Source organism: Desmodus rotundus, chromosome 9 (assembly GCF_022682495.2).
Source record: "Desmodus rotundus isolate HL8 chromosome 9, HLdesRot8A.1, whole genome shotgun sequence".
Lineage (NCBI taxonomy): Eukaryota > Metazoa > Chordata > Mammalia > Chiroptera > Phyllostomidae > Desmodus > Desmodus rotundus.
Window position 1 is genome coordinate 87,380,734 of NC_071395.1, and position 10,472 is coordinate 87,391,205.

Sequence of the window (10,472 nt, forward strand, 5' to 3'; positions counted from 1 at the left end):
AAAGGGTCTGAGAAGAATCATGAGTGCATTTGAGTGACGTGTGAAATCTGGGGAATCCAGAGCCCAGGGGGCATTAGGGACAGAACGGAGCCTGGAAATCCAGGCAGGGGTCAGGCTGGGTAAGGGTCTTAAACACAGTTTTGCCTGGAGGTGAACTCACTGTCCGAGCCAAATTTCATTTTGGCAGGAGAAGCTCGGGGTTTCTTCAAGCTTTGATTTTAATGCTGACTAGATTGAAATGTACCGATTAAACACCTTCGAGCAGGACGTTTGTCACTACATGGCAAGCTCATGCCCTGAGTTAAGTTTCCTCTGCAAGGCAGGTTGTAGGCCCTGAAACAGTTTAACTGCCTGAGCAGCACCTGAGTCAGAATGCACGTCCTGTCTGTGGAGAAGCTTCTCTACAGAAAGCTCTGCAGGCCGTATGAGATTTACATTTGCAATATGGTACGACCTGGGACTCCTATTGGCACATTTGGAGGCACTCGGGAGGTCTAGCCATGTGACATATCTTTTATGGAGCCACACAGCTAGTTCTCAAAACAGATGGAATAACTTCCACATCCTTTGGTTCCTCCACACCAAGTGATGGCTAATTTATCACCCACCCAAAGGGCTGGAAGAGGCATTGGAAATGGTGGATACACTGTGAGCTCAGGCTTGCAGTCTCCATCCCTGTTAAAAGCCTTCTATTGGTCAACTAGTGCTGTGGATCAAACCATGAGTCAGTGCCTTAAAGCAATGGAACCATCTGCTTTGCTCATGTGTCTGCAGTTTGGGCAGGGCTTGGTGGGAGAGCTCATCTGTTTCACACGGCCTCAGCTGGGGTGACTCAACTCGGGGCTGAAGGGCTCCCTATCAAAATGGCTCACCGACATGGCTGTTGTCTGGGTGCTCAGTCTCAGTTGAATCTGTGGGTCTCCGTTTCTGTCCCTGAGGGCCTCTCCACGGGCTGCTCGGGCTTCCTCGCAGTATGGTGGTCGCAGTCTAAGAGTGAGCATCCCTACAAAACACGGCAGAAATGCATGGCATTGTTATGACTTAAACACAGATGTCCTAGAGGGTCACTTCTGATATACACTATTGGACAGGCAGCCATCAGGCCCACCCAGGTTCAAACGGAGGGGGAGTGCCAAGTTTCTAGAGGATCATGTGGGAAAGAAAATATTATTACAGCAATCTTTGGAAAATGCAGTCTGTCACAGCCTTTTACCATGGTCCCAGAACTGCTTCACAAGTCCAAAAGCTCTGATGAAGATAAATGTGTCCTAAGGAGAAAAACAGAGCTGCGGCCTGAGGCAGTATGGTTAAGTCAGTGTCATGGCCAGGTGGCATTTTTTTTGTGTCCTTCATTTCTCTCCTTCTGAATATACAACAGAACCCTCCCTTTTCATTTTGCTCACTCTCAGTCAACCACCACTATAATCCTGGCTTGACCAATCAGAATATTTATTCCATTTTTTTTTCTGGTCACAGTGATTGGTTCAGGAATAGTCACCTGACCTAAGCTAGGCCTATCAGAGTTAGTCTTGGCACCTTAGAACTACTCATTTCACTGCGATCCCTAGCTCTAAGGACCTAGGAAGCTTGGAGCTACTTGGTGTGTAGCATCTTTTTAAGGCTCCACATCTAAGAGCTTGCCTAAGAGTGAAGCCCAAACTGAGGAAAACAAAGCTGAGAAATGAAGAGAGGAAAAGATTTCCGACCCCATTGTTTACAGACCTGGTTTCAGCTACACACAAAGGCAAATCCACCTCTGGAGGTTTTGTTTATAGACACTGATACATTTCCTTTGGGGCTTAAGCCAGGTTGAATTGAGTTTCTGGCATTTGCAACCAAAAATGTCCTGATTAACCTAGTGAGCTTCCTACATAAATATTAACATAGAGAAATTGAATCAGAAGTTTTCAATTCTCTCCTTAGAGAAAAGATTCAAGGTTCCAAGGACGTGAAGTCACCATGTAAAATACCTTCTCCTTCACCAAAATGGATACATTAGAGGCAGGTGTGGCCCTGAGAGAAATGACAATGGCTGAGGCTGGAAGGACGGGGCCCACAGGGTTGGCTCTGCTGTGTCTCTGACACCTGCTACTGCTGTGATTCTTACTGCGATAGCGAACCCTGGGAGGATAGAAAACATTCGTTCATCTGATAGTTTTCATCCATTCATTCATCTACTCACCCACCCGTCTCCACATTTTCCCACTAATTAAACAAACATTGACTGAGTTTAAATAACTGGCACAAGGCCTTTGGAGAACAAGGGCTTGAAACACTAGGTCAAGGTCAAATCAGCAAGATACCTCCATGCCTGGAGGCTGAGGGTCAGCCAGAGGTCTTATTTTTCATCAGAAAAATGAGAAAATCAAACTTAGATACTTGCTCTCTAAGTGCTATTACTCGATGATTCCAACAATTTTTGAAATGGATGATAACTTAGAGGGTGTGATCTGGTCCAATGTTCTCATGTGTGCGGTAAGAAAACCCAAACTTGGGGAGCCTTGGGGGTTTATGCCAAGACCCGACACCCACCTCGCTCCCCTGTGGCTCCCTCACTTGGTGATGGCTGACTGGTGAGAAGAGAAGAAAGGCTGTGGGCAGATCATGCAGGTTACAGGGCGGCAGGAAAGCCAGTTAGGAACCAGGGGCAGCTGGGGTGGTGATGGGCACAGCGGGTAGGACCCACACAGCCACAGAAAGTGGAGAAAGACCTGGGAGCCACAGAAAAGCTGCCTCTGTGACCTCTCCCTCCCCAACAGCTGAAACGCAGAGTGTATCTGCAGAGAGCCAGGAAGGAAACAGACCCAGCTGCCTTGCAGAATGGGATTTCTACGCGGTGGCCCCGGGAACATGTGACATGCCTGCTCTGGGCAAGCTCACGGAGGGCGCCAGTCTGCTCGGCCCAATGGCTTTCTCTGAATTCTCTCCTCTAAAAAGGAAATTGCAGGATTGTTACTGCTTTTGCTCAGGACCTGGGATTATGGAGCTTAAACTCTCTCCTTCGAGCCATGTTCAAGTTTTTGACTTAAAAGGGAAATGTTCCATTTTAGGCCAAATGCATCCCCCTCTTTCCCCCCTCCTGGACGGAGAACAAAGCAATTCAAATCAGAAAACAGAGGGAACTCCATGCGTACTGTCCACAGGGACCTGGCTCCCAACTGGGTCCCAGGGAATGTGATTGACGTACAACTGAACCCCTTTGCGTTTGTTCAAATGTCATTTAAATAGAAATGTTTCAAATCTCTGCCAAGGCACTGCCCAGGGGGTGGCGTGGAATGGAGTCGGGCCCTCGATGCTCTGCAGGCTGCTGGGGCCACCAACCACAGGGATGGGCCCAGGCAAGGCTGACTCAACCTGGCTCAAAGGAGGAAAACGGAGTAGGAAAGGGGGCATGGGGAAGAGGAAGGAAGGAAGGGGATCAGAGGCAGACTTTCTGGGTAGTTTTTATACCAAAGATACAAGTTACAAACAAGACACAAGATGCCTGCATTTTATCATTTGATCTTTACCTTTTAAAAAATGATATAGACAAATTCAAAACCTGGAAGGACTCACGATAGGAGGCTTCCAGTTTTGGCCAGTCACCCCTTTGGCATCAGGACGATTCCAGTGAGTGCACTACGCAGGCGCTGTTTTTCGGTCACCAGTTTGGAAAGAGGTCAGCATGTCTGGCTTGCCTGGGCATTGTCAAGGCAATATAGGATAAGGTCTGGTTTGAGGGTGGGGGTCTTGCTTGCCTTACGCCACATGGTAAAGGTGGCCGCGAGGTCAGGGCCTGGATGCTGTTGGTACCCAGTGCTGGCAGTCTACAGGCATAGCCGCGGTGGACCATGTCCAACATGGAGGAGTCTGGTACCCTATCCTACCCGCAGCTGTAATGGCTAGTCTTTTATGTGTTTTATATTTTGAGGTTCTGGGTGAGATTTTGTGGCCAGAAATCTGGCACTACCAGTCACTGTTTGAGAACCACAGATGCAGACATTTCAAAGGGCCCTTGGTTGTGACATTCTATGAGATCAGAATTGGGAAGAGATTGGAGTGGGGTCATCTTCTTATCTCAAGTCATCATCATCATTATCATTATTATTCCTCTGGGATGGGGTTCATTTACTGCATTAGGACCTCCCTTTTCAAGACAATAAGCTTACCTGGTTGTTGGAAAACCATGTCAGCGCCAGGATGTAATATGAGCCATTCATTCAGTGTGTGGATTCATGTCGAATCACTGTGACATAGTTATGTCTGATATCTTGGTTTGCCCATCAGCCTTTGCTCATGAGGGGGCTGTAAAGCAGGGGCTCCCACTTTTCTGAAGATGAAGACATCTTTTAAATATCTTGCAGATCCGCATAGAGCGGTAATCAGTCCTTTCTTATCTATGGACAGAAAACATGTATGATGAAAGAAGTCCACTCTGAATTAAATAATTTTTTGAAATAAACTTGCATTTTATTAGTATATATATTTGTATCTGAAAAATCATTGTGCATATACCTATGTGTGAGACATTATTCATTCCAGAAATAATGTGTAGTATAAAGACAATTTGAGAGTCTTTCCAGTTACTTCAGAGTTCACAGATTGGTGAACATATACATATATGTTATATGTTGATGAGGGATGGCAAATATATAGAATGTATGCCTCTGGGCCCTCTCCTGGACATACTCCGTCATGCCACCATTTTTCCTGCTGAGCCTGAAACTCAGCCTCAGAATTCTCAACACAATGCGCTAATAAATCACTGCTAATCGATGGGAGTTGGCACATGAGGTCCCACATAAACTCATTTTCTTCCTCTGATATAAACTGCAAGTTTCTAGTGGGTCAGGGCCCGAGGATGCTTGCTCGGTATTGTTCTGAGCCCAAAGTCAATAATGAAATACTTCTAGAGCTTGGGAAGGCGTTCCATGAGCCTGGTTCAATCAGCGGAACCCTGAGAAAGCTCCATATTGGTGATCCTACAAGATGAGCTTCCCCTTGAGTTGAAATATTACCCTGAAGACGTATGAGAAGAACAGTCCAAGAGTCACTAGAATGAATTCTCCCCTCTCTAACAGACATTTGCTCTCTCATCTCAGAGAACCTCACATAGCAGCAGGATGTGTTCAAACAGGGCACACCCCCTTTCATCACTGTGCTCAGTCCCTTACAGGGAGGGTCACCGTGGAAGTGGCGGCTCATGCACTGAGGAAGGACTGGAGATAGGAAGGGGCTGCTCACGGTAACCCCACTAATGACTGAAATTATACAACTTTAGAGCTGATAAGAGACCCACGAATCATCTCTGTTCACAGACGAGAACACAGGTCCACATCACTGAGTATTCACATATAATTAATTGCTGCTTTAAGTAATTAATAGTGATCTAGTTTGGCTCAAACTCCCATAACCTTGGTCAAGTTTCAGTGACCTTGGTTAAAAAATCATGGAATACATACCATTTAACTTGAAGGTGGTGTGAGAAACCCCAAATCTAACTCGTTGTGCATTTTGCCAATCTTTGTGACAGATTGAATTGGATGGAACTCGGTTCATTTCTTTGCAAGTGGCCATGGAATAATGAATAGGCAAATGTAAACTCCTTCCCCGTTGGGGTGGGCTTGGATGGAAATGCTGTGTCTTTTAGCTGTTGGTAGAGAGTCCCGGCCGTATCAGCTTTTGTGAGCCTGTGTGAGACCGCTAGTCTGGACGACAGACCCTTTGGGGAAAGAAACAGAAGGGTGGTCAGGGAACATGTATAAAGGATGCATTGTCAGTGTGTGAAGAAAGTTCCTTTACCTACCCACAGCTTTTCTTCCTTGCCCTTTTCAGAGATAAAAGGCCATGGGATCGAAATTACATCTGGCCTTTTTGCAGGAATTGACATATGAAAATGCAATTCCTAAAGTTCATACGAAAGTTCAAGGGACCCAGAAGAGCCAAAACAATCGTGAAAAAAAAGAACACAGTTGGAGGGCTCACACTTTCTTGACTTCAAATTGTGTGCAGAGCAGTAGTGATCAGGACTGCATGACCCTGGCGTAAGGATAAACCTGTGGGCCCACTGGATAGAATCAAGGTCCAGAAATAAATCCATGCACTTAATTGATGTGCTTAATTATTGATTTTAAACAAATGCACCAAGGCAAGTCAATGGGGAGAGAATAGTCTTGTTAACAAATGGCACTGGGGTAACTGGATATCCACATGGAAAAGAATGGATACTCCTACATTATACCGTATGCAAATATTACCTCAAAATGGTCAAAGACCTAAATGTAAGAGCTAAAGCTTGTAGAAGAAAATATGGGTGTAAATATTCATGACTTTGGATTAGGCAATGGTTTCCTGGATAGGACACCAAAGGCACAAGCAACCCCCCAAAAAATTGATAGATTGAACTTGATCAAAATTAAGTGCTTCAAAAGAAACCATCAAGAGAGTAAAAATATAATCCACAGAATGGGGGGAAATATTTGCAAATCGTGCATCTAATAAGAGTCTAGTATCCACAGCCCTGGCAATTGAGAAATAAAGACAAGTATCACAATTAAAAAATGGGCAAAGGATTTGAATAAATATTTCTCCAAAGACACCATTCCAACGGCCAATAACCACACAGTGCTCAACACCATTAGTCATTAGAGAAATGCAAGTAAAAGTCACAATGAGATATGACTTCACACACCCTGGGATAGCTACAGTAAAAAAGATGGACAATAACAAGTGCTGGTAAAGATATGGAGAAACTGGAGTTTTGTACATTGCTGGTGGGAATGTAAATGGGGCCGCCATTTTGGAAAATAGTTTGGTGGTTCCCCAAAGTTAAATATAGAGTTTTTATAAGACTCAGCAATTCCACTTTTGGGTACGTACCCAAGAGAACTGAAAACAAATGTTTACACAAAACTTGTGCATGAACGCTCAGAGCGAGACTATTCATTATGGCCCAGAGACAGACACATCGCATGTTTCCATCAACTGATGAATGAATACAAGTTGTTCCTGCAAGGGAGTGTTTTTCACCCATGAAAAAGAGTGAATAACTTATCCAACTCTGACGTGGATGAACTTTGAAAACATTATGCTGAAGTGAAAGAGGTCAGACATACCAGGCCACATATTATATGATTTCATTTACATAAAATGTTCAGAATGGGCAAATCCACAGAAATAAAAAGTAGACGAGTGGTTTCCAAGAGCTCAGGGTTAGCGATGGGGTAGGAAGAGACTGCTAATGGGTACAGAATTTCTTTTAGGGGTGACGAAATAATCTGGAATTATATAGTGATATAGTTACACAACTTGGTGAATATACTCAAAACAACTTTTAATGAGTGAATTTAATGGCATGTAAATTATATCTTAATGTTTTCAAAGGGCAAGTGAGACCTTAGGAGGCATCAAGACATTTACCTTAGCCATGTTAGGATTTTCCTTAATCACAAAATGTAAGTGAGCCATGAAAGCAGTCCCCTGTCCATAGTGGAAGTGGCCCAAACCAGGTCACTGGGACATGCGTGTTTCAGTTTCATTTCTTCTGAGTGACTTTAATCTGGCTATTGGACATCTCTTTATCTTCTCTTATACATGTTGGTGACTCGGTACAGAAGAAAGGACAAGAACTTCAGAGCCAAACAGAGTCATGTTAAATCTCGATTCTGCCCTTTACTCATTCATTGGGGGACTTTGGGCAGGTTACTTGGCCCCACCTCAACCTGACTTTCTTCATCTCCAACAAGGTGTGATGGGAAGACTCAGTGTCAAGTCCAGGCCCCTGGTACATATCTAATCAATGTTAATGCCTTGCCTTTTCCTTCTCCTGGTCTTCCCAGGGTGGTGTGAGCTCAGTGTTCATACCCGAGAGAGCATGGGTAGACTAAGGCTGGGTGAAGAGGCTGATTTCACCCCCATGAGCCCTTACCCAAACTCTAACATGAAGGGATTCTGATCACAGCCAAATCCCTCAGGTCTAGATTTCGCCTGAGGGCAGCTTCCTATGAAAGCCCTTCAAAAATTCAGCTGGACCATGAGGCTCAGGGCTGGATGAATTCCCCAAACTAGAAAGCCACTGGAAAACAGGTAAGTATGATAAGTTTCCAGGAACCCAAACCTCTATGGCTTCCTCTTCTCCTCTGGAAAAATTCAGATTGCTTGCCAAGTTCCTAGGTACCTGTACCATTGCCATGGACTTCCTCTGCAAACCCCCGGCCCCCCGCCCTCCCGATCCCTTAACATCAGAGAGAGCCCTCAGCAGAGGCAGAAACTGGGTTAGATGATTCCTTCCAGAGCCATCCCCTGTCTTCGCCCTCCCTCCACACACTCTGACCTGCAAGCTGGTTTTCATTCTCCTTCTCTCTCAAGCTGTGAAGAGTATCTCTTCCTAACACTTGTCAAAAATTAAAGCAAGACCCGCTTTCAAATGTTCTGTCTGTACTTGCCGGCCAGGAAGGCAAGTCTGTCTCTAAAGAATTTGCATTTGCAATTCCAAATATGCACTTGTGCTAAGACGAAAGAATGCCTTCTCGCCTTCAAGCTGAGTTTGGCGTGACCCCTAGGTTTTAATATTTTCAACAAAGTGTCATTTGATGATTCAACCGCATCAGAAAGAGAACAGTGGATGTCCTTTCATACTCGTCCTGACTTGATTGAGAATCAGATGAGAAGACTTAACCCAGAGCCATGGACTTCATTTCATCTTTTGCTTTTACCCTTTATTAATTTTAAAAATCCCTGAAGAAACACTGTTGTTTTCATTTCTAGGTCTCGGCTTCTGTTTCCATTAAGAAGGTCAGCATGACCAAGAAGACCAGGGTGTCTGCATTTCCTATCACAAAGGCATCAGGCAAGTCAATTTTCCTGGCTCCCTCTACCTCTGACATCCAACCCAGTGCCCCCCATGCACCCTGTCCCTAGCTCCAAAGGAAGGAAATCTGATTGCAGCCAAATCCCCCCAGGTCTAGATTCTGTCTGAGGGCAACATCCCCAGAGCCCTACAAGAATTTGGCTGACCGTGCTCTTTCTAGGGCTGCTCCCACACAGTAGGGAGTGCCCCTTTCCAAACACCATTTCAGAGTGATCAGCTCTGGGCCACCCCCAGACAGGGAGCCCTGGAGTAGCTGTGACAGGCACAGTTCCATGTGGGGCCACAAAGAGGGTGTCTTCTGTTTCAGAAGTCCTGTTTATGGGTCACAGTCTCCCCTGGTTCTTTAGCTCTGTTATTTCTTCTCACCTTTGAGCACAGAAAGCTCCATCTTGACAAGTGTGTGGCTGTCACTCCACAAATCAGCCTGCACATCAGCTTGTCACAATAATCAGTGCTGCCCCAGGCTGCGCCCACCCGGCTCTGTTACTTAGAAGTCAGCCGAACAGTGGGATTTCTCTCGACAGCTTCATTCAGCACTCGGACAGGGCTGTGGGCACAGGATGGAGCGGGCTGAACACAGATGCTGGCCTCTCTGGCACCCCGAGCAGGTGCTTAATAGCCTCACCCAGACCACCCTCACAGTAAAGACCCCCCTACCATGTGAGGTATATGTGAGCAGTCTTTGGAGAAGAATTGGAGGATCCTTCTCCTGCCTAGAGCCCTCAGTTGGCTGAGACATGAGGATTTGAGCTCACACTGCAAGACCGTGAGCTAGAGTCTAGCACCTAACTCTAACCCTAACCCTTCCCTGATGCATCATGGCCCCCCCTCCAGGTATTAGTAGCCCATTTACACACCAGGCAACAAGTTCAGATCCATGGAGTGCTTTGCCAAAGGTCACACAGACAGTAGGGCTCAGAGCCAGCCTGATTGGACCACTGCTTTCCTGTAAAACCAGATATGACTCCTTGGAGGCCAAGGACATGCCCAACCATCACTGTGTGCTTTCAAGTTGTAAGAGCGTTTTCACATCCACTTCCATTATCTTGTTTGCTTCTACCAGGGGATTTCTGCCGGTGTGGTGGGGTGGATGCCAGACCTGGCACTGCTCTCACCTCCCTGCTGCCCCACCAGCTGCAGGTGGGGGCGGCCTGCTCCCATGAATGTGTGGGCGACCATCCTCTCCTGAGAAGCCTGCCTGGGCCTCATGGCCCCCATTTGCACTGGGAGCCCTTGTGACTCACCTGTAGCAAAGATGAATGCGGTGGAGCGACTTCCTCAGTGTCCCTCAGCGCCAGGTGCTTCTCCGCAGCCTCCACCTAAGAGTCCTGAACAGCAGAGTGGGGAGGCATCTGAAAATTCTTTGAAGTGTTACATTTCATCTTGAAAAAAAAGCCCATGGAAAATCACATTCTACTTGGTCACATATCTGGTTCTTTGTTTTCTTTCTTCTTAAAAATTGTAGTAAAATACACCTAATATAAAATGGACCAACTTTATCATTTTTAAGTGTACAGTTCTGTGGCATTAAACGCAGTTGCATTGTAGTGCGACCACCCACCCATCTTCAGAACCTTTCATCCTCCCAGACTGAAATCCTGTCCTCACTGCGCTCTCCACTCCC

The 10,472-nt window shown here is 45.9% G+C and overlaps 1 long non-coding RNA gene across 1 annotated transcript; it reads right to left on the minus strand.

Annotated features, from left to right (window-relative positions):
* Positions 1-906: 906 nt before the first annotated feature.
* Positions 907-10,178, minus strand: LOC123477964 (uncharacterized). Its single transcript, XR_006653041.2, has 3 exons — positions 10,093-10,178; positions 4,149-4,376; positions 907-1,003 (listed from the first exon to the last, which is right to left on the minus strand). It is a non-coding gene; the product is annotated as an uncharacterized lncRNA (long non-coding RNA).
* Positions 10,179-10,472: the final 294 nt, after the last annotated feature.